The following is a 21,948-nucleotide window of genomic DNA, read 5'->3' on the forward strand; positions in this document are numbered from 1 at the left end:
TCTAAGGACCATTTTCTAATTCCTTATGTTGAACACTTGGCCTCCAGTCTGATTTCATTCGGAAAAATATATTTAGGTTTATATTGTATTTATTAACATGTCAGCCATCTTTGAAATAAGTTTATTATGCAGTTTAAAATGTAGAAACTTGAACGTTTTGAAACTGATTGAAAGCTGAGAATAATGGTACTATTTTCTTTCATAACCATTGATATCTTGTGAGGTTTAGTCTCTCATATGTCTATCACTGTATATATGGTGTAATAACTGTGGATTTCATATCTGGCTCAATTTATAGATTATTCTTACTGAAGATTAATGTGAGTGTTTACTTCTATATTTAGATCGAGATCTAGTCTTTCAAGCTTTGTTTTCAGTGGAAGTGGAGAGATAGTTGGCATTAGGATGGTTTGTTTCTTTTGGAATTTCGCACAAAGCAACTCGAGGGCTATCTGTGCTAGCCGTCCCTAATTTAGCAATGTAAGACTAGAGGGAAGGCAGCTAGTCTTCACCACCCACCGCCAACTCTTGGGCTACTCTTTTACCAACGAATAGTGGGACTGACCGTAACATTATAACGCCCCCACGGCTGAGAGGGCAAGCATGTTTTGGCGCGACTCGGGCGCGAACCCGCGACCCTCAGATTACGAAGCGCACGCCTTAACGCGCTAGCCCATGCCAGGCCACATTAGGATGGTAGCTATAGAGTTGCACATATGTACAGCTGGCCATTAGAAAAGTTTTAGTCAATTTCTTTGGAGTGTCAGCTGTATAAAATGTTATTTTACCTAACTATGTTTCAGTAGGTTTGTTTGTTTTGAAAAAAGGAAATGAAATTGAGCGATATTACTGATTTAAATTACATGTTTTGTATAAAATCAGTCAGAAAACATCTTTACTGATGAAAACACTCAGCACATAAAGTAAAATTTTCAAATTTTATCATTTTTGGAGGTATTAATACAAGAACAATGTGATCTGTTATGTACGTTTTCTGTATAAAATTGTTATTGGAGCTTCGATTGTTGCTAGATGTCATGCTAAACTATTATTTTTGCATTTATGATACAATAAATGTCACTTGTAGTCTCAAATGCAGTATTTCTACATTGATTAACTGAAGAAAAATTAATAAAAACGAATTTCAAGAACGATTTAGTTGATACTTTGCACAGTTGGATGTGATTTTTTGGTAAGCAAATTCACCCTTTATGTCAAACAAGAGAAACCAAAACCATAAATCGATCAGTAACTACGTGGCGCTTAAGTGAAGGAAGAGAAATTTTAAAACAAGCATGGCGGTAGTGGGAGAGGGAAGTGTAATATCCATTTGTTAATTGGGTTGTATGTCAATACCAGTTAGAACGATCGAATTGAATAAAGATCAATTTAAGGAATATAAGTTCCTGAATATCGATAAACTTTTAGTTGATTAACTCTGTGTTGGTGTACATATCTCATTACTGTGATAAACTAAGCCAGACGTCGTTAACGTAGCCTGGAAGTGAATTGTAATCGACAGGATCTCCTAAATGTTATGTGATAGTCAACAGTACGTGTCTTACAATTACAACACGTTTGTTATTCTGGTCGTCAGTCCATAAAACGTGAACATCAACTTATCCGTTCTGACGAGAAATGATCTGTCTGGCTGAAATGAACTATGTTCTTTGTTATGTAGGTTTACCGTGTTCTGTGAGAAATAGTCAACTCGCAGGAGGTTTCAAGCTCGTATGACAGGAGTCGACCATCGTACAAGTACGTATCTGATTAAGAGTGATCACTCTAGAGCAGGGTGTGCAACATTTTTCGTCGGTGGGCCATATAACCAACTTCATCAATCAAGGGGCCACTTAAAAAACAAGCTTATTCGTGTACATGCACAATAAATTAAAAAAATTCTCAAAATGCAAGCAATAATATTTTATATTTTTGCATGAGTGATCATTTTAGTGCGACACTTGAAATTTAGAGTCCTTGCAGAGCTTGTCAATATCAGCTTTGACAGAAGTGGTTGCCACTCTTAACTGACTGGTCAAATGTTCATCAGTCAGCTGACTTCTACATTTGGTTTTGATGAGCTTCATTTTGGAGAAAAATTGCTCACAGCAGTAGGTGCTACCAAAAAGGGAGGCAATTCTTTGTGCATGACGGGACAAATTGGGAAACTTTTCACGTACACAGAGTTTGTAAAAGTCTAGCAAACTGTTTTCAGAGAATTTCCTTTAGTGTCCATGTCAGCCTGCAGTTCAATGAGTTCCATTTGGCAATCATCAGGACTGTCTTCCACTGCCAAATCAAAAGGTTGAGCGAACAATTTCAATCTAATTTCAGTTTGTCTGAAATCTGGAAATCTGTTTGCAAACTCATCACGCAGCTTTTGTACACTGGTTCCATATTTGGTGCAATCCAGATTAGGAAATTCCAGTTTCCTGGTTGCAAGACATGTAAAATGGGTCAATATGGCTCTTCTCAACTGAACCTGAAAAGTTCCAATTTCTTCTCAAAAGCACAAATATGCTCAAACAACTTATTCACAAGTTGACTTTTCCCTTGTAGTTTTAAGTTTAAATCAGACAGATGCTGTGTAATGTCTGTGAGGAATGCTAAGTCATTCAGCCAGTTCTCATTGCTCAAGAAGTCCACATTCTGACGTTTGCTCTCCATGAAGAACTTAATCTCCTCTCGCAGATTCCAGAATCTCTTCAAAGTAGCAGCTCTACTAAGCCAACGTACAGCAGAGAAGTACAAAACATCTGAATACTCACTGTCCAGCTCATCTAAAAAAGTTTTAAATTGTCGATGATTTAATCCTCGTGTTCGAATATAATTTACGCATTGGACGACATTTTTCATGACTTCTGCAAAATCCAGAACTTTGGTGCACAAGCTCTCTTGGTGAATAATGCAATGGCTTACAACTACGTCTTGTGCTCCAATTGCAGTTAGAAATTTCTTGGTGAATCCATTTGTCCTACCTGTCATGGAAGGAGCACCATCTGTTGTAACACCACATAATTTATAAGGATTCAGTTCAAACTTTTCTACAACCTTAAGCACTTGTTCACAAATATCCTGTCCTGTGGTTGTGGAGGAAAGGCTTGCCATATCTAAAAACTCTTCGAAAACATCAAAGCCTGCAGTAACAGCTCTGATGAAAATGACAAGTTGGGATGTGTCATTGATATCAGTGCTTTCATCCAAAGCCAGACTGAAAGCTTCACACGAATTCAATCTCTCTTTCAAAGTTTCTTTGATGTCCTCTGAAAGATCTTTTGTCCTGCGTGAGACAGTAAAGGGAAAGGCTAGTTTGCTCCACCAAATATTTTTCTCTGGACATGCATATTCTGTGAATATTGTTAAACAATTTTAATAAATTCTCCATCACTGAAAGGCTTTCCCTTTTCTGCCATACATTCACAAAGCTTAAAACTCAGTTTTGTCACCAGTTCTGAATTTTTCTTGAAAGTGGTAAAACACCTTGTTGCTTTTCAATGGATGTTTTAAATGTTCAATTTTGTCCTTTCGTGCCTGACCAACAATTTCATCAAACTGGGAGGAGTGCTTAGTTGCGTAATGTCGCTTAATATTGTACTCTTTCATGACTGCAATTGTAGTTTGACAGACGAGGCAGACAACACCTTGATTATGTGGGACAACAAGATATTTTGTGCACCATTCACTGTTGAATAACCTTCCCTCATCATCAATTTTTCGTTTCTTAACTGCTGACATTTTACTAGCCCTGAAATCAAAACAAAAATTATTCTCACGAAAATAGCAAAGTAGAAAAAAACATAGAATTTATTTACACATGGAACCTCTTATGGACAGAAACACGTTTCTAAATTGGCATCCCGATCATAGCCTTCCGGTACTTAAATTAATTGAGAATAGCAAAATACAGTGTGACCTCGCCTATTCGCGGGTTCGCCATTCGCGGGTTATGCGCGAACTGCGTTTTGTAGGTCACAGAGACTGAAAGGGCTTTTCGAGGAGATTTCTGTTGTATTTACTCAATCAAGCCGTTTTATCAATTGTCGTCTTCACCAAACAAGATTGACTGCTATTGGCTGACTGCCTCAGCTTCCCCAACAACGCAAACGGCAAAGCACAGCCCGGTAACGCACGGTACAATTTAGTGAAATACATAACAGTATGCAATATTGCTACATTATTACTGCATCAATGAGTATAAGTATCATTAGTGTTTGGGAAGCATTTCATATAGTATATAATCGCATACATATACGTTTTAAAACTGCATCCAATATTCGCGGTTTTCGCTATTCGCGGGAGGGTAAAGAACGTAACCCCGCGAATAACGAGGTCACACTGTACATAGAATCAGATGCATCTGAAAGCAAAAATTTTAATAAATTCAGTAAAGTCACAACAATATGCTAAATAATAATCAATTTACCTTCAATCTCTTGTAGTAACTGTAAAAGGTAATAAAATTTTCACCAATAATGAATGACGGACAGCAGAGGTTAGGGAAAATTGTCGCCAGCGGGCGAAGGCGAGGTTCAGGACATGACGTTGAGTCGTAGACAATAGTGCTAGTGCACGTCACCTATTCATGCCCTAAGGAGGCCGACCAATCGAATTCGGCCTGCTCCTCTCTAGCAAAGATAATTTTAGAAGTTTGTCGAGTCGAAGCCTGGGAATCCCGTAGGATCGATGCTTTTAAAAATATTCCATTTGCGTTGGATTACAGACTGAGTCTAGAGAGATATAAGTTTACTATGTATCTATTATTCACATGCTTCAGTTAAGGTAATATTAAAAGATATTAGTGTTTTTCATAATCTGTTGTATGTATAAAATTTACATATGGGACATTAAAATGACAAAAAATGTAAAGTTCTCGACCTTTCTGGGAAAAACACATCACGTGATGTTTCAGAGGCATGTTCATTAATTTTGATGGTAAAGCATCTATTAACTAAGACAGTGCCCCTAGCTTTAACAGCAGTAAGTCTTCGTCTTTACAACACTAAAATGAGGGGTTTGTTTCCTCAATAGATACAGCAGATAGCCCAGTGTGGCTTTGCTTTAAGAAAACATATACACTTCACACACCAAAGCAGTAGCAGAAGAAATAGAAAGAATCATTTGTTCTGTGTCTCCATTACATTATTTGCTGTCATGTGTACCAATAAAAGTTTTGTTCTTCTGCCATAAGAATTTGCATACAAAGGCTACAAGAAGCTGAAGTGACTTACAGCTGCAACCACTGGGCCAGTGTATTGCTTACTTATTTGTATTATCTATATTGTGAATGAAGCAGTTAGGGTATATAAGATTTACAGGGGAACAATTAATATGGTTTTGATAAACATTTCCAAAAGTGTAGGTGGAGGGAACAATAGCAGTTAGGGTGCAGTTGATTGTGTAATAATGCAAAATTAAGCATTTTAATGTATTTTTTTATTAATGACGTTATAAGTAATTGCAACAACACATATAACATTTTAATCTGTGTGTATTGTATCTCTTCATTTGATAAAGGGTGTGTGTGGAAGAAACCACATTTATCAAAGGGAAGATGTGGACAACAAGACTTCAGGAAGTGCTAGTCTAGAGTTTTATTTCATTGTTATGTCTACACGTCTAAATGTTAAATGAGAATCTCTTTTTCATAGAAGTGTAAGGAAAGTGAAATCACAATATAACTAGTTGTAATTTACTAGAAAAAAGTAGTTTGAAGTTCCTGGATTGGGTCTTCAGTAACATAATTATGAAATGTCTGTTTCTTTTGCCAAGAAAGTGATCAGTTTAAACACATTGCTGGAAGAAATTTGTTTCTATCTATATTTCAGCTGAGATAACTTCTTTTCTTACAAACAAACTGAATTAACATCCTTGTGCCTACAAACTGATAATTTTGCTTTTTAGTAACAAGTGAAATTTCAATAATAATATTTTTGTCTGTTCATTTGCAGGTTTTTCTTTTAATAGTTGGTTAATCTTCCATTAAAAAATTAATCATGGAAAACAGTAAAGGCCTTTACACTGAATGATTTTAGTGTTGCAGTCTTCTCACACAATAAAACTTGTGTTTGAAGATTTATACATAAATTAGGTGGCCTATATATCAATCAGTCTGTAAAACTTACTAAATTCTGTAGCAATACTGAAAATGAAAGTTAAACATAAAAAACTATTGATCCGTGTTTTAGAACTTGCTTTACACTTGACAAATTTATTTTTAGTTTCTTGCATTCATCAGTGGTATGATTCCAGATTATAATATTACTCTTTATCATGCTAATACTAACATTAACTTTCCATGTGAAACAAGACATTTTATTTTGATCAACTTTAATTTTTTCTTTTAAATATTTGCTGGAACATATCTTTATAAATAAAAGTTATAGGCAGTGGACCAGTCATTTTTGTAACTATCTATGGTAAACTTAATGATTAATGTTATGAAGTATTTTCTTTAGTTAAAACTTGGATATTCTTCACAAGTATAAAATGTATGCCTGTTTCACTATGACGCAAGTTTTGTGTAACTTTATTGATGTGATAAAGAGATCATCATATCAAAGTTGTGAAATATAAAATTATAGCAGTCTGATGAGCAATGTTATGGTAATTACTCAACCATGCAGTAATAGTAAATCTTTAGTCATAGTTTACTGTAGTGTCTCGCATTTAGATACAGGCTATTTGGATCAAAATTATTGTGTAAGCTTATTTTATTAAATAACTTTGCAATCATTTTGGAAAGAGTCCTTTATATTTTTGCTTATATTTCTTTAGTTTATTAAAACTGTTGAACTTAGCAAACAATTTTGAAAAATATTATACATCAAGCTTATGTTTTGGGAAAGATATAGTTTTTATCCTACTCAGTGTCCTCAAATACCAGAAAAAAAAGTGTGTGCATAATAAAAGGAGTTAAGTTGATTTTGTGTAAACATGTGTCTTTGTCCTTATTCAAGTAAGCAAATATGTCATTGTTTAAGTTCACCAAATTAAAAAAATATACTATTGATTTTATTATTTTATGTTTCCAGTATTAAATAAAGTATTTAATTAAATACTTTTATTGTAATAGCTCATTTAAAGTTGACTAAAGTTATCAAATTTAACAGAGTTAAACATGGTCCTTGAATATACTGAAGCCAAGAGAATGATGCATGTCACGTGTAATTTATAATGTATCATGTAGACATTATGAAATATATACTAATGCATAAAATTCTGTTTAGTTAAATAAACACTGAAAATAAGGTAACAAAGATTATCTTCTTGTTGCTTACTGTCACTCGGTTTTCAGCTCAGAGGAATTTCTTCCACTTGTTAGTTCTGTTCAGATGACAAACAGTATATCAATATTCATAAGGTAACTGTGCTTATGAAGATCAATGGAAGATTCATTTTAAATTTTGAATTAACCCTACAAATGAATTACACTATTTTCTTTGTAGAATGACTAAACATTATAATATAAAAACACAGAGGTTTTGTTTGAATATCTTAAAATATCATAATATTATTCATTTATACATATGTTTATACTTTTATTAAATTGACCCTACAGCCGTTTTGGCTGACATTACATCAGATGCTGTGATGTAGTACACATGCACGTGTTACTTTATCCAAGAACCTAAAACTCGTCTTTACAAAGTGACCTGTATTGGCTGTATTTGTGTGAACTAGTATTTTGTAAAATCGTCACAACTAAGTTATAAGTTATAAAAAGTTCTTAAATTTAAGTTATCTTAAAATACAGAACAGTAAATAAAGAAGTAGAGTAAACAATAATATTTTCTATTTTGAACTTTTTTATTCATTTGAGGCTTGACTCAGTACTGAATATCAAGTCTCATAAAATTTTACAGTAGGATGTGAAATAAAACAACAATCATTTAGATTTAGCATGTGTACATTTCAAAATAAGAAAAGGTCATAAATTACAATATCAGTATCTTAGAATTGCACAATAATTTATAAAATTCGGTAACTTAGCTCTGAGTCATATTCAGAAGAAAGTGTACCTAAAGAAGTACTTCCAAAATGGCAAGAGGTAGGTAGGGGCACTGAGATTAATTCAGTTAATGCAGTAAGCAGAAAAGATGGGAGATTCAATTTTCCATATTATAACTTCTCAATATTAGTAATTTGAGTTCCTAATTCTTAAGAAACTATAGACTTGGTATTTGAATATTACAAACTCTTATTTGAGCATATCATATAATGCATAAAAACTGATATTTAGAAATTGTTTTTCAGTATTTACTTTTAAGTTAAAAACTTAACTAATGTATAACACTAAAATTTGAATTATAATTTACAGTTTAAAACCAAACATGTTTGTTTTGAATTTTGAGCTAAGCTTTATGAGGGCTATTTGTGCTGGACTTCCCTAATTTAGCAATGTAAGACTAGAGGGATGGCAGTTAGTCATCACCACCCATCACCAACTCTTGGTCTTCTCTTTTACCAGTGAATGGTGGAATTGACCATCACATTTAACACCCCCACAGTTGAAAGGGCCAGCATGTTTGTTGTGACGAGGATTTAATCCCGCAACCCACGGGTTACAAGTTGAGTGCCTTAACCACCTGATTTGAAATTAGTGTTTTGAAGAAAATGTTTAATGAAAAATTTTGTGGTAATTAAATTTTTCTTATCCAGCTTTCATCATTGAGTCATAGAAATTGATATGAATGTTATGATATTATGCCATTCATTAGACATGTGGTATCAGATTATGTATTTTCACCACCTAACTTTCAAACTTCCAAAAGTAGTATGTAAAATGTTATTTTTTTGTGTAACCATTTTTAAATAATACAAAATCATAAGTTATTTTATCCATACTACAAAATTTCATTGCAGTTAATAATTTTATAAAGTAAACTGTATCTGTTCTAAAAAAGAAAAACCTTTTGAACATCACCCTTTCTTCATGAGACTATAACAACAACAACACAAGTTTACTTATGAATACACTTTGCAAAGGCTGAGAAATTGTGCAGGAGGAACTGTGAACTTTGACTAGTTGTGCTGATTTCTCCAAGCCAGTTCCCTTGGCTGTGGCTTTGCTAGATAGTAGATAGGGATAGTGGGAATCTTCTTAATCCATTCATGCACGTCACTAATCAGATGATGAGACACTTGGCTAATCATTGAAATTAACTTTTCAAGTAACCATAGTTTATTCTCTTTAGAAAGCACACTAGCTGACCTTGCACTCAGTTTATTAAACTAAGCCTCAGATTGACCTTAATGTGTGGTATTCAAGTACAGTAATGCCTATCGCACAGTTATAAGTAGCTGCAAAATACAAATCCATAAATGTTTTGCACAGAATTGTTTCAAACATGAACAATAAGAAATCCAAGCTAATATCATTGTGCAATCAACAAAGTAATCATTACTCAAACATTAAAAATAAGTCTCCATCCAACTACTGTCTTACAGGTTTCTTAGGACTACAACAGGCTCAGAGAGAATTGAACAAGATGTGTAGATAGAGATGAAATCCATAACTTTAATACATATTCCACACTGTTAAGTCTAACTCTGAACCTAGTGCACTTTATAACAGATCATTTCATAGTAAGGAAGTACTAATTATTGTAATGATTTAAAACCATCTCACTTCAGGATGACATGACAATAAAAACGCAACTACAAGTGTTACAGCACAATAAATACAGCGTATAACATTTGCCTAAAATAAAAGATTAGTATTCATATAAGACTTGGATCTCATTTACATAGACACTTTAACTGCATTTAAAAAAAGTATGTTACAACAGAAAATGTAACGTACTAAATAAAATAATCAAAAGTTTAAAATTGTGAAGTGTTAAAACTATGAATGAAAACCAATTTTTGAAAAACACTCTAAAAAATTTATCATACATCTGGAATAGCTGCTGCATACCTATTACATGCAGTGAAATATTAAACTACTTATGTACGACCAAACGGGTCCCAAAAATAATTTTCTGATCATGACTTCATCAGTAAATAAAACAGTAAAAACCATTATTTGTGTGAACCTCAACAGACACAATTACAATGTTCATCATGAACTGGATTCTTTTTATAAATCTTTGAATCAGCATGATGCACAAGCACACAGAAATGAACTAAAATCTGCTGATAATGATATATATGATATTAATGAAATAACTTTGTTGAGGACCAGTATTTTGTAGAATACAATCACATTTCAGTTGTAATACAGTACATTTTATGTATATATATAATGTATATACATGTTATTATTACTGTCTACAAATAAATCTTGAAATATCAATTTTCATAGAGCACGGAACATTAAGTAAAGAAATATAGATCAACAATGATCTTTCCTTGTCAATGAATTTGTACTCACTTTCCACAGTTTGTTGATCCTTGTCACATTTTACAACTGGAGTATGTAAAATATTGTTCTTGTTTTATATACACACATTGATATAAAGAACATCAAAGGTTATATTTAAGTACCACAGATGTCTAGTGTAATTAATAATTCTTATTAATTAAAGTGTATTTATGTCTAAAAATATTTTCCAAACATCATTCATCTTACCTTTCCTTGTGAGTCTACAACAACAAAATAAGGATCTTCTCATGAAGACAATTTTCAAAACCTTAAATACCACATATTATTTCTAAAAAATTCTGAGCTTTCAATTGGCTATAAACATTTCATAGAACAAAGTAAGAATGTGTTAACAGTCATTTCCAAAAACCAAAGAAATGGACAGAATTAACTTTTTTGATTTTCTAAATATAGTAATATTTCAGAAAATAGATAAGAAAGGAGGTTTTTTATTTTATATTCAAGTTTGCCAAAATTTGGCAATTTAAATTTCTATTTGTTAAAAAAGTATAAAATTTGCCTTTGGATATCAGAAATATAATTTAAACCAAAGAAGCATTTAGCATAGTGCATGACAAACAAAAATTGATATTTAGGAAATTGTTTTAATATTTATTTTTAAATTAATTAATTATTGTGTACTATTACATTTGAATTACAATTTACAATCTGCTACCACATGAATTCACATATATTCATAAAATAATGGTTCAATAATGTACATTCAATAGATTTTGAATGTAAATCTACAAATGTGATAACACCCCTACACATAGTCATACAGTTAAGAAGGTGTAGAATGAAACAAATACAATTACTAGTATAAAATAATAAATAACATTCAAGCCACCAGAAGCAATACTTAAATATTATATATGCTATTAAACTGTTCTAACATGCCTTGTGAAAGCATCGTCTTCATGTACTGTATGGTTTATGGAACACACATGAAAGAGTGGGGTGCTTTGGACATGAAAGCTTTCTCATGGCATCTTTTGCAAGGGCAACAATGCTGCAGACACACAAAACTTGATTTTGGTAAATATCAGTAAAATCATGTTAACAATAAAGAAGGGTACATAATTTCATTATAGCAGTAATTTGGTTGTTCAACATCATAATACTATTGTATTAATGCACCACATAGAGGTGTGTGAATTTCTACACATTACATGTGGCACTTAGAGCATAGTGAAAGCTAATCACTAAGTTGTTACTGAGTAGTCATAGCATATAACTAGTTGAAATATATCCTGCAGACTCTCCCTTCAGTGTCACACAAAGAGGGATATCTAAGAATGGGTTAACATTCAAAGAGTCATATCCATAGTTTCATAACAAAGTTGTATAGTACTTTACACTTCCTTGTGTATGTGAAACTTTATTGTTGTATGATGTAGAAGCTTCTTCTCTGGATACTTGTAATCAACTAAAGAGAGGGAATGAATATGGTCAGATTTATTTTGGAGAAGTCAAGATTTGCTTTTAAGATATATTTGTAATTTCTTTCTTGAACATGCTAAATGTTTGTGCTTTAGTTATTCACATGGAGTAAAACTTTAGGGCAAGTAGTTTTTTGATGCAAAAGAATGTTCTTGTAATTCCAAAAATATTAAGAGACTGGCTTATCAAAACTTCCATAAACAATACGTTCATAGAATTTCTCATTAACTTTGTCACTTTTCACCAACAGATGTGAAAGGTTGCAAAGATCATACGTTATTTATTAGATAAAATACTTGGTTATACAAGCAACGGACCATTTTAACTGAGAAGATATTCACCAACTGTCCCATTTATTAATAGAAGTTGGAAATGTTTTTTGTGTGATGTATTTTTCTCCAAATTCTGATGTTTCAAACAAGACAGTTTTTCTTAATTCCTTAAAGCTGCTATAAATCATTTGTGAATGGATTTTTTTAGCCCATCTCAAGCCCACCACCACCTCTCCAAAGTGTACTCTTCTATCAAAACTATAGAGAATCCTGGCTGATACCCATGTCATTTAAATGTAAACATCCAGTGTACCTTTGAAAGATTATAAATGTCAATACACTCGATACAAAAGTTAACACCAAAGGTAAACAACACAAATAGCCTGAAGTCAGCTTTTATATCTGATGAACATAAAGTTTTTGATGTTTATGACAATATCAGTCTGAGGCATGTTTATTGTAGTTTTGAAAACTGATTGTAAAAAATCAAATGTATCTCATACAAATATCTTTGGTAGCATGTATGTAAAGTTCAATTAAAAGTTGTTGCTTATAATTATTAATACTGTACCAAATATAGTTTTGTTTCTGGAATGTGTTAAATACTTTTTCCTTTCATAATTACTTGCAGCAAAGTCCACATATTGTGAAGGCTGTAATTGTACAGCCTGATCCAGTGTCAAATTTAAAAGTCATATTGATGTAAGAATGTTGTTATGAATTAGGAAGAAACAAAACTTTTGCTTATATCAAATTATTATTTTGTTTACCACAATGAACATTTTTTTATTATTATATTTGTTGACAAAAATAAGAAGAAAGTTGATGTCATTCAGATTCATCCTGATATTTTTGTGAAATCTTCATCTTTTAGTCACAAAACTATGTGTTATGATCTTATATATTCCAAGTTCAACTCACAGTCTGGAGTAGTGGGTTTGAATTCTTGTCCAACCAAAATGCTTGTTCTTTCAGCTTTGGGACATTATAATATTATAATCTTTTTTGTGGGAATACAGTTTCCATTAAATACTTTAAAGTAGAAAGCAAATAAATAGAAATCACCCCTAATATTTCTACCAATTATACCTCCAACCTTTAAAAAAAAAGATATTAATTTGAAATATACACCCTACCATGATATTTGTGAATGATTTTGATGATTATTCATGGCTGCTGACTAGATTTACATCACTGTCTGGATTTTGACTGATAGATGGGATATTCTGAACACATTTCAGTGCTGGTCCATTATGGCAGTAAGTTGGTAATATGGACTATTAACAACAATGCAATATATATATATACACACATGTAAAGAAACTCAGGAAATAACCAAAATTACATAGTAAAACACATACCTACACATATAGAAGTTGCTCAAAAAATGAAACCAGTATGCAAGTGGTACACAAACATTTACCATAATGTCAGTGGCACCATGTTATACATACTTATGAATAATGGAGATTTTCAATTTTTTTATTATTTATATGTGGAGACATTCACAAGTCATGGGTTAACTCATTTTAAAATATTTTCAATTTTTTACAAGCTTCTTCATAGTTTTTCAAATTGTTTGAAAAATGTATGTTTATAAATTAATTTTGGGTGCTGATATATTTACATGCAGTCCAGTTATGTTTTAATCATAATATACATGTAATTATCATCATATTTTGAACTTTTTATGTTAGTTTGTATAATAAAAATAAATTGATTAATGACATTGTCAGTTCATCACTAGATTGATTTATAACATCTACAAACTAAAAGATAAACAAAATGTATATATGATTCACTCTGTTCCTGTGCAGGTACAGTGGTAAATTTATGAATTCTTAATGCTAAAATGAGGGGTTCAGTTCCATTTGGTGGACACAACAGACAGCCTGACGTGGCTTTGCTATAAGAAAACACACACACACACTCGTCTCCTTAGTAATGCAATTCTGTGTTTCACCATCAACTATTTCTAGTTTATTCATATAACATTTAATTATTTTCAGGCATATTTTAGTGTTTTAGATTCAATTTTATGCATATTATTTCGTAAAATTTGTGAAGTATAGTTATAATTTATAATGCTAAATTTGGATGTTTCCTTGATAAAAGAACAGATTTTAATTTAAACTTATCAAAACTCCTGTGAATCAGTATTAAGTTTATCAGTCAGAAAAGTCAAATAACATGAATATTTTGAAGTACAAATGTTGTTTGTAGTAAAAGATCTGTTTGTATGATTGCAATGCATGTGGAACTTGTACATGCTTGGTTTAGTTGTATTTTTATAAATGAAAGGTAAGCTATATTACCAACATTAAGCAAGAATAAATTTGTGTCTAAGAGAAATAATCTCAGATTTATAGAACAATGGAAAACATCCAAGAATCATTATAAATTTTATCGGCACATTTGTCTTAAGTAATGTAGTACTAATATTAAGAGTCGTATTTCAGTTATTAACTTTTTTTCTAAATTTGAATCAGGAACAGCAAGATAGTTGTACTATATTTTCTATCCATTTTCCTTGTCGTGTAGAAAATTAAATTTGATAACAGTGCATTAGCTTATATGTTATCATTTTTATGATATGCATAGTTGATAGTGTACATTCAGTCAGATTAGATTATTATGTAGCTTACCAACTTGCAGCCAACAGTATATAATATTCCATAGTTTTAAAATATATATGGATGAGTGCAAAGTGAATTGTTTTAATTTGACTGTGTACACAATATGTAGTTATTATAAATTAACTGTATACATGACAACCATGTATATACCTTTTCATAACGTGTAATGACTACGTACCCCACTGTAAACAGTATTTTGCACGTGATTACATAATTCAGATGACGTAACTTTAAAAATAAAATTCCAAGACAGACATGTATGTTGTTAAAGTTTAAAATTAACTGTATTATGGTTATCTGTTTATTTTCATTGTGTACAACCTCAGCAGATATTTACAACAATGTTATAACAATAACTTGACACACCTAAATGTACAGTTATAGTAATATTGTCTTACGTGACATATTTTAAACATGAAGTGACCTAAACAAATCATCTTATTTAAGGCATAATGAACATTAAAATCTTAGCACATACATAAGCTCTTAACTTTAGGTTTAAGTTAGTTTTATTTCAGTGTTTTGACCAGAATTGTATATTTCTACTAAATAGGTTTGCCATATATTTTTATGTAGAATGAGCAGGATTGATAAATGATGACCTTCAAGTCATTTGTTAAAAATGGTATGGGGTATTATCCATATTAATGTTTAGAACTCTGTTGTCTCTTGTGAGTGTGTTTAACTGTTGGTTATTGTGGAGGAGTGAATTTGAACTTGAGTACGAAAAACAAAACAGGTTATTGCAATATTCTAGATGTAAGAAATAGTGTGTTATAATGAACTTTACAAAATCATACTGTTTACTATGATTGTGGGAGTTTTAATATTTTCTTACAAAACAGTAAGAATGCTACTATATTTTTGTTTGAAATGTTTCCATGGTCTTTTGCTTATAATACTGTACTGGTATCTCTCACTTTCTTAATATTTTCTTTAAATGTTGGCTGTGATTAAGTTTTTGTTTGCTATTCTTTGTATTACTTTTATATTGTTTTAATAATTTGGTATTGTGCTTTTTGCTGGTTTTTTTACCTCATGAATTGTTTGTACTGTCTTACTCTATGGGTATTGTAGTTTGTAATTTTGTTACATATTGCTTGCTGCAGGTGAAGAAGTGCCTACTTCAAGTTTTCCCATTCAAGAACTTTGTAAAGATTTATACTGAATACTATTCTGTTTTTTCTCAAAGTTTTTATAGTAACATTAAATGAATAGCAGTAAAACTTGTTAAACAGTTAACTTTCTTATAATTCTATATTTAACTGGAAAAGAAAAGCTATGCAAATTTTAGGTGACTTGAATCTTAATTGTCCAGGAATTAGTAAAATGTTAAAAATATATTGGGTCTAAATTGAGATTTAGAACAAGATTTAGTGTGAACAAAACTGTATTTTTCTTCTGTACAGAACTATACTATTTTAAGCCGTTTTCACTGTATGAATGGCCTTCAAGTTCAACTTTCCAGCTCCTAGTAGTCACGTCGGTGATGCTGAACAAGATTAATCTGAAGAAACCTGTGAAGGAAGAATCTGTTTATCAGAAGGAAAGGTACCAATAAACAGTGGAGGTGAAACTATGGGGGTGGAGATGTCAGTCAGTCCACAGCGCGTGCACATTTGTCTTTTTTTTGTTGTTGTTTAGGCATGTTAATTTTAGTTCTGTTGAGTTTTAAACAAAAATTTTTAGTTTTTATTATGATGTAGTTAAAGGGGTCTCAGTAAAACTCGCAAATATTCTGTCATTAGCTGAATCGCCCGTGGGGGCGTTATAATGTTACGGTCAATCTCACTATTCGTTGGTAAAAGAGTAGCCCAAGAGTTGGCGGTGGGTGGTGATGACTAGCTGCCTTCCCTCTAGTCTTACACTGCTAAATTTGGGACGGCTAGCACAGATAGCCCTCGAGTAGCTTTGTGCGAAATTCCAAAACAAACAAACAAATAGACATGTCACCACAACAATTTACCGTTAAGCCTACATATGCGTTATTATCAACACAGAATTCTTTAGATTTATTTTCTCTGGTCAAAAGTTTGTTTCTCAGCGGCAAATCTGTTTGTATGTATATGTGGGGCACAGGCAGCCCGTAAAAAAAGATTTGTCCTTAACTTCAAACAAATAAATTAAACTCGTCAGTAAAGAGAAATGATGCTAATCGAAGTTCAAATCTGTTGCTAACATTCGGTTTCAGAAACTAATTAAACAATCACATTTTGATCTTGTTGTTAAAGGTTTCCACATTGTCCGATGTTTCGGGGCCCAATATGGCCAGGTGGTTAAAGCGCTCGAATCGTAATCTGAGACTTGCGGTTTCGAATACCCGTCGCACCAAACAGTTTGCCATTTTAGTCCTGGAAGCGTTATAATGTTACGGTCAATCACACTATTCGTTGTTAAAAGAGTAGCCCAAGAGTTGGTGGTGGGTGGTGATAAGTAGCTGTCTTCCTTTTAGTTTTACTCTGCTAAATTAGGGACGGCTAGAACAAATAGCCCTCGCGTTGCTCTGCATGAAATTCAAAAACCAAACAAAAACCAATATTTCCTTGAAGTTCACTATTCTTCTGGCGCTGCATGGCCAGGTGGTTGCGCTTGACTTGTAATGCGAGGGTCGCGGGTTCGAATTTCCATCTCACCAAACATTTTCGCCCTTTCAGCCGTAGGGGCATTATAGTGTCCCGATCAAAACCACTATTCGTTGGTAAAAGAGAAGCCCAAGAGTTGGCGGTCAGTGGTGATAACAAGCTGCCTTCCTTCTATTCTTACACTGCCAAATTAGGGACGGCTGGTACAGTTAGCCCTCGTGTAAACGTGCGCGAAATTCGAAAAAGAAAACAAAAACCAATATTTCGTTGAAGTTTTCTATTTTTCTACCTAAAAGTTAAAGCTGAACGTTAAGGCCACTTATTAACGAGTGTTTTATATCTTGAATATTATGAAGTGTTTGTTTATTATGATTTATATGTTTATTGTAGAGCATATTCAGCGGGGGTATCCACCGTTTTGAAAGTCGATACACTTATCTCTGTCCCACTGTGGATCTTTTTATAAAGTGAATGGAGTGATTTGTTTGTTGTTAAACGCGATGTTTTGTGAAGGGATATTTGTATGCTGTTGAAGGTTTTTAAAGTTCGAATTTTACCGTATATGTGCTATCAGAATTGTTATCACTTGCAGCATTCAAATCAATAAAGGATACATTCTACTTAAGTTGGTTACTTTTGTTGTGTTTGAGAAACGAGCTTTTGTTGAAAACGTGCAAAGTGTCTTAGTTTTGTTTCTCTTTACACGTCCCTCCCAGTGTCACACAGGTATGTCTGCGGACTTGCACCGCTACAAACCGGGTTTCGATACCCATTGTGTAGCTTTGTGTTTTATTCCAAACAAGCAAGCAATTAAATCTTTAGGCGTAGTATGTGAAAAAAAAAAAAATTTTTATCACGTGACTGACTGGACAGTGGTCAGCGTTTTGAACTGTGAATCGGAAGTCTTACAACTCGCGGCATGTTGCCTTAAAATCGCGCCTCGCACTTTGGGTGTGTGTCAAAAGAGCGACATTGAAATTAAATTATTAGAGTGGCTCAAGGGCTGGATGTTAGCGCTGTTGTAGCCACTTTAAAATTAGGGACCACTAACCCAGATAGCCCTTGTAAATATCCGAAACAAACTAAATTATTTCTTTCAGTGGCCATTCCCTACACACGTCTGGTTGTGGAGTTGATTATGCCCTTTGACCCTCACTGAGCTGAGACCCAGTTGCCTTTCGACTCTGAGATTTCACTGACCCCTATGCTTTTGGGCGAAGTCTTGATGGGAGATAAATCGCTTGAACTTGTCGGGTTTTAAAAGACTTTCATAAAAGCAGTCTTTACGTGTCAAATTGTTTGGATAGTTTTCAATAGCGGCTGTTTGAACAAGTATGCACGAAATATTTCTATTACCTAAATTACTGAGACAAAACTAGACCAGTTTGACTGTTGTCTCTTGGCGACATATATTTCATTATAGTTTTTACTTTTATGAGACTTTTTAATTTGTTTTAAGTTCAAATTCCTTTAGTAACAAGTTTCTCCAGTATAGCTGTTTACATGTAACACCAATCAAATATTACTTTGTTATTATATGGTTACAAGTCTTATTGTTCATTGTAGGTCATTAGTGGCGTGTTAGCAGTTGTCAGGATTTTTGAGATTGGAAGAAATATTTTTATCCTGGCATTGATTACGTAAATCAAATTGTAAAAAAGTTATAACATAATTGTTTAAAATTAATTGATTAAAATCAATCAAGCATGTCTTCATTCGTTGAATTTCTTTTTATTTTTGTCGTACTTTGGTCTCTCTAAGTGTTTCGGTCTCGTTCAGGCCAGTCGAGAGGTTGTGCAAAGTAAATATAGGCAGCGATTGTGTCTTAACTGTACTTTTCAGGTACTACTTTTTGTTATCTTGGGTTAAAAATCTTACACTTAGCTCCTGTCAGTAAAGTTTTAAATATGGCTTCTATAAGGGCTGAAACTGGTAAAGCAACCAAAGAAAGCTTGTTACACCATCAAACTTGATGCTTCGCGTGAAGGGCGCTTTAAAAAGAAATCCAAAATACTTCAGCAACCCCGTAGGTCTTCAAATTTCCAGGTCGACAGCGGTTATATGAATGCCGTAGGTGAATTTCGTTTGCTCGTCAGCTCATCGTTGTACAAACGGTTTCTTTAACGACACTATAATAAACATGAAATGTAACTGATTTTACTCTCAGGTTTTAGGCAGAAATATATAATTGCTCAATATGGTAAAATCAGTTGGACTAACGGTTGTGCTCACTTGTCTCTTGTTAAATGCAAAGCTACATAACGGACTATATTTGACTGTGCCCACTGCTTATCGAACTCCGATTTTATCTTGATGAGCCTGTAAGATTACTTCTGTGTTAGCGAGAGCCCCCCATGCTTGTGGACAGTGTAAGAACTTGAAGACTATGTTAATATAAGCCTTTACCTCGTGCAACTAACTATTCACGTAATGTAATATACATCTTCAAGAGAATTTTGTGAACTTGTCTGGGAGCTGTAAATTCGAATAACCCTTCAGTGTCATATAATCAAGGTATTTAAGTTGTACCTGTAAAAAAAAGAAGGGCTGGCGAAACGACAAGTAAGTAACTGAACAGGAATATTAAACAAATATTTGGAAGTACTTACTTGGATTGGAAAAGTTGTTTCTATCTTATATGGAACGTGAACTAGAAGATAGGTGTTAACCTTAAAGTTGATTTGGCTCTAATAACGTCAACAAAAAACTCATTGAACGTGTGAAACCTGTGTCACACGAACATCGCTGTCGTGCAAGATTCGAATCTTCGTTCCAGACTTTTCTTCAAAACCAGCAGTTAACGTGAATTATTTTTCGTATTTAATCAGCGATAACAGGAATAATTATGTGGATACAGATAATTAAGATTTATTTCCTTTTGTTTAAAATCGTAATTCTATTTTCTGATATCTTTGTACCGATATCGCCTTGAAAACATACTGTTTATCAGTATTGTAGGGTCAATACTAACTAACTCTTACTGTTATTTTTAGCCGCGGCGTAGCGGCTCGGAGAACAGTTCTGAGTTGCTGTTGTTTTTCTTTAAGCCAAACGTTTAACTCCCAGCTCCGTCATTTCTTGATGTATTTGAGATTTAATTGCAGTTTTGAACTCAGAAGGTCAAACCCTTTCGACTGACGTATTTGGTAACGTCTAAAGTCTCGTAGATGGATTTACTCTAATCGTGCCTAAAAGAATTTCTATTTGAGGGTAGGCTGGTAGGTAACGTGCTGAGTAATAAAGTTGAATCGGGTTGTATGCTTGGTATTGCCTGTAAAGAAAATATAGCTAATAAATAGACTAGTAGAATATCCGTGTCTAAAAGTGTTCCAAGTGTTGTGGATATTAAAGATTCCTTCTTATTTATTTTAGTAACCTTTAATTTTTAGGAGCAGTTCAATAACGCAATAAGTTATTCGTAGCGTACTAGGTTGATACTGTATTTCCTGCTTATCCTAGAATTTCCAGTTCATCAATTCGAAAATAAATATTGGGTTATTACAAATGGTTACCATTGTTGTTTGTTATAAAACACAAAAATTCACAAAGGGCTATCTGTGTTCTGCCCACCATGGGTATCAAAACCCGGTTTCTTGTGGTATAAGTCCGCCGACATACCACTGTGCTACTGGGGGAATTACAGAGGGTTCTTGCCTTCATAATATTTATCTTTTGCCATTACTAGAAAAATATACAATGACTTCAGAATATTTTTCACGGTATCACTGATTATTAGATACCACTTAGGAGAGCTAATTATTCGAATATTTTAGAATAAGCCGTTGTTTACAGTTATAACTCTTGAGTGTAAGTTATAGAACAGGCTTTTCATTACAGTTATAGCTTTGAAGATGAGTTATCATTTCGAGAATGATACCTGTAATATTACCCCACCTTTAAATAATGTAAAAACGTCATTTGTTATGAACATTTATTCACAATAAAAAGAATACAACATTAAAATCTTTGCAACTTCTCTTTGTTGACATGAAAATGACATAAGAATGTCGAAATGTTGTTCTTCACTTCACTTTACTTTACTTAAAGTTTCAATACCCATACCAGCCATCTTGATAATACATTTTTACTTCAAGTGGGTTTTTCGTTAGCACAGACAATAAATAGTTATTAAAAACAGGACTAGCCATAAAAAGAGATTTCACATATGTTTCGGTATCTGTGTAAAGTATTGTAACATTGTATTAATTTCAATCGTAAATACTCCATTTTATTACAGATATTAGAGAAGCCTATTTTTCGGAAAGTTAGTGTTAAAATTCCGTAGTTTTTAATGTTGATAATGATTTCAGAGATATAACATGAAATAATTCAGAAATGAAATAAATTTTATAATATTGTTCAGATTGTTGGTACAAAAGAAATTTCTGTTTAAAATTAACTTTACTAGAGTGTTGCTTCATACAGGTTCACATAAACCTCGTTCATGCGAATGTATATATATAATTTGTGTATCTGGTAAAAATAAAAATAAAATTTATTTACTGTTGCGTTTTTTATTATTTACAGGGAGAAAAAAAACAATATTGTATTATTTGGGGGTTATGTTACAAGTTCATGAAAAAATTACCACACGGAGTATTTATATAGATATTAACGACTTTCAAGGTTTCTGTGTTAAATATTTTATTGTT

At 32.8% G+C, this 21,948-nt stretch overlaps 1 protein-coding gene and 3 long non-coding RNA genes across 6 annotated transcripts in view; 2 read left to right on the forward strand and 2 right to left on the reverse strand.

The window, feature by feature from the left end:
* LOC143246942 (uncharacterized) overlaps positions 1-21,948 on the forward strand; it is a 268,555-nt gene that overhangs the window by 236,148 nt on the left and 10,459 nt on the right. The gene's annotated exons all lie outside the window — the stretch shown is intronic.
* LOC143246943 (uncharacterized) overlaps positions 1-21,948 on the reverse strand; it is a 220,781-nt gene that overhangs the window by 187,723 nt on the left and 11,110 nt on the right. The window lies entirely within an intron of this gene.
* Positions 1,059-18,138, forward strand: LOC143246944 (uncharacterized). 2 transcript variants are annotated; one of them, XR_013026274.1, is made up of 3 exons: positions 1,059-1,192; positions 1,682-1,758; positions 16,124-18,138. It is a non-coding gene; the product is annotated as an uncharacterized LOC143246944 (long non-coding RNA). The 2 variants fall into 2 exon arrangements; XR_013026275.1 differs by lacking the exon at positions 1,059-1,192 and adding an exon at positions 1,423-1,552.
* Positions 9,020-20,013, reverse strand: LOC143246946 (uncharacterized). Its single transcript, XR_013026277.1, has 3 exons — positions 19,906-20,013; positions 10,571-10,631; positions 9,020-9,121 (listed from the first exon to the last, which is right to left on the reverse strand). It is a non-coding gene; the product is annotated as an uncharacterized LOC143246946 (long non-coding RNA).

Source organism: Tachypleus tridentatus, chromosome 3 (genome assembly GCF_004210375.1).
Source record: "Tachypleus tridentatus isolate NWPU-2018 chromosome 3, ASM421037v1, whole genome shotgun sequence".
NCBI lineage: Eukaryota > Metazoa > Arthropoda > Merostomata > Xiphosura > Limulidae > Tachypleus > Tachypleus tridentatus.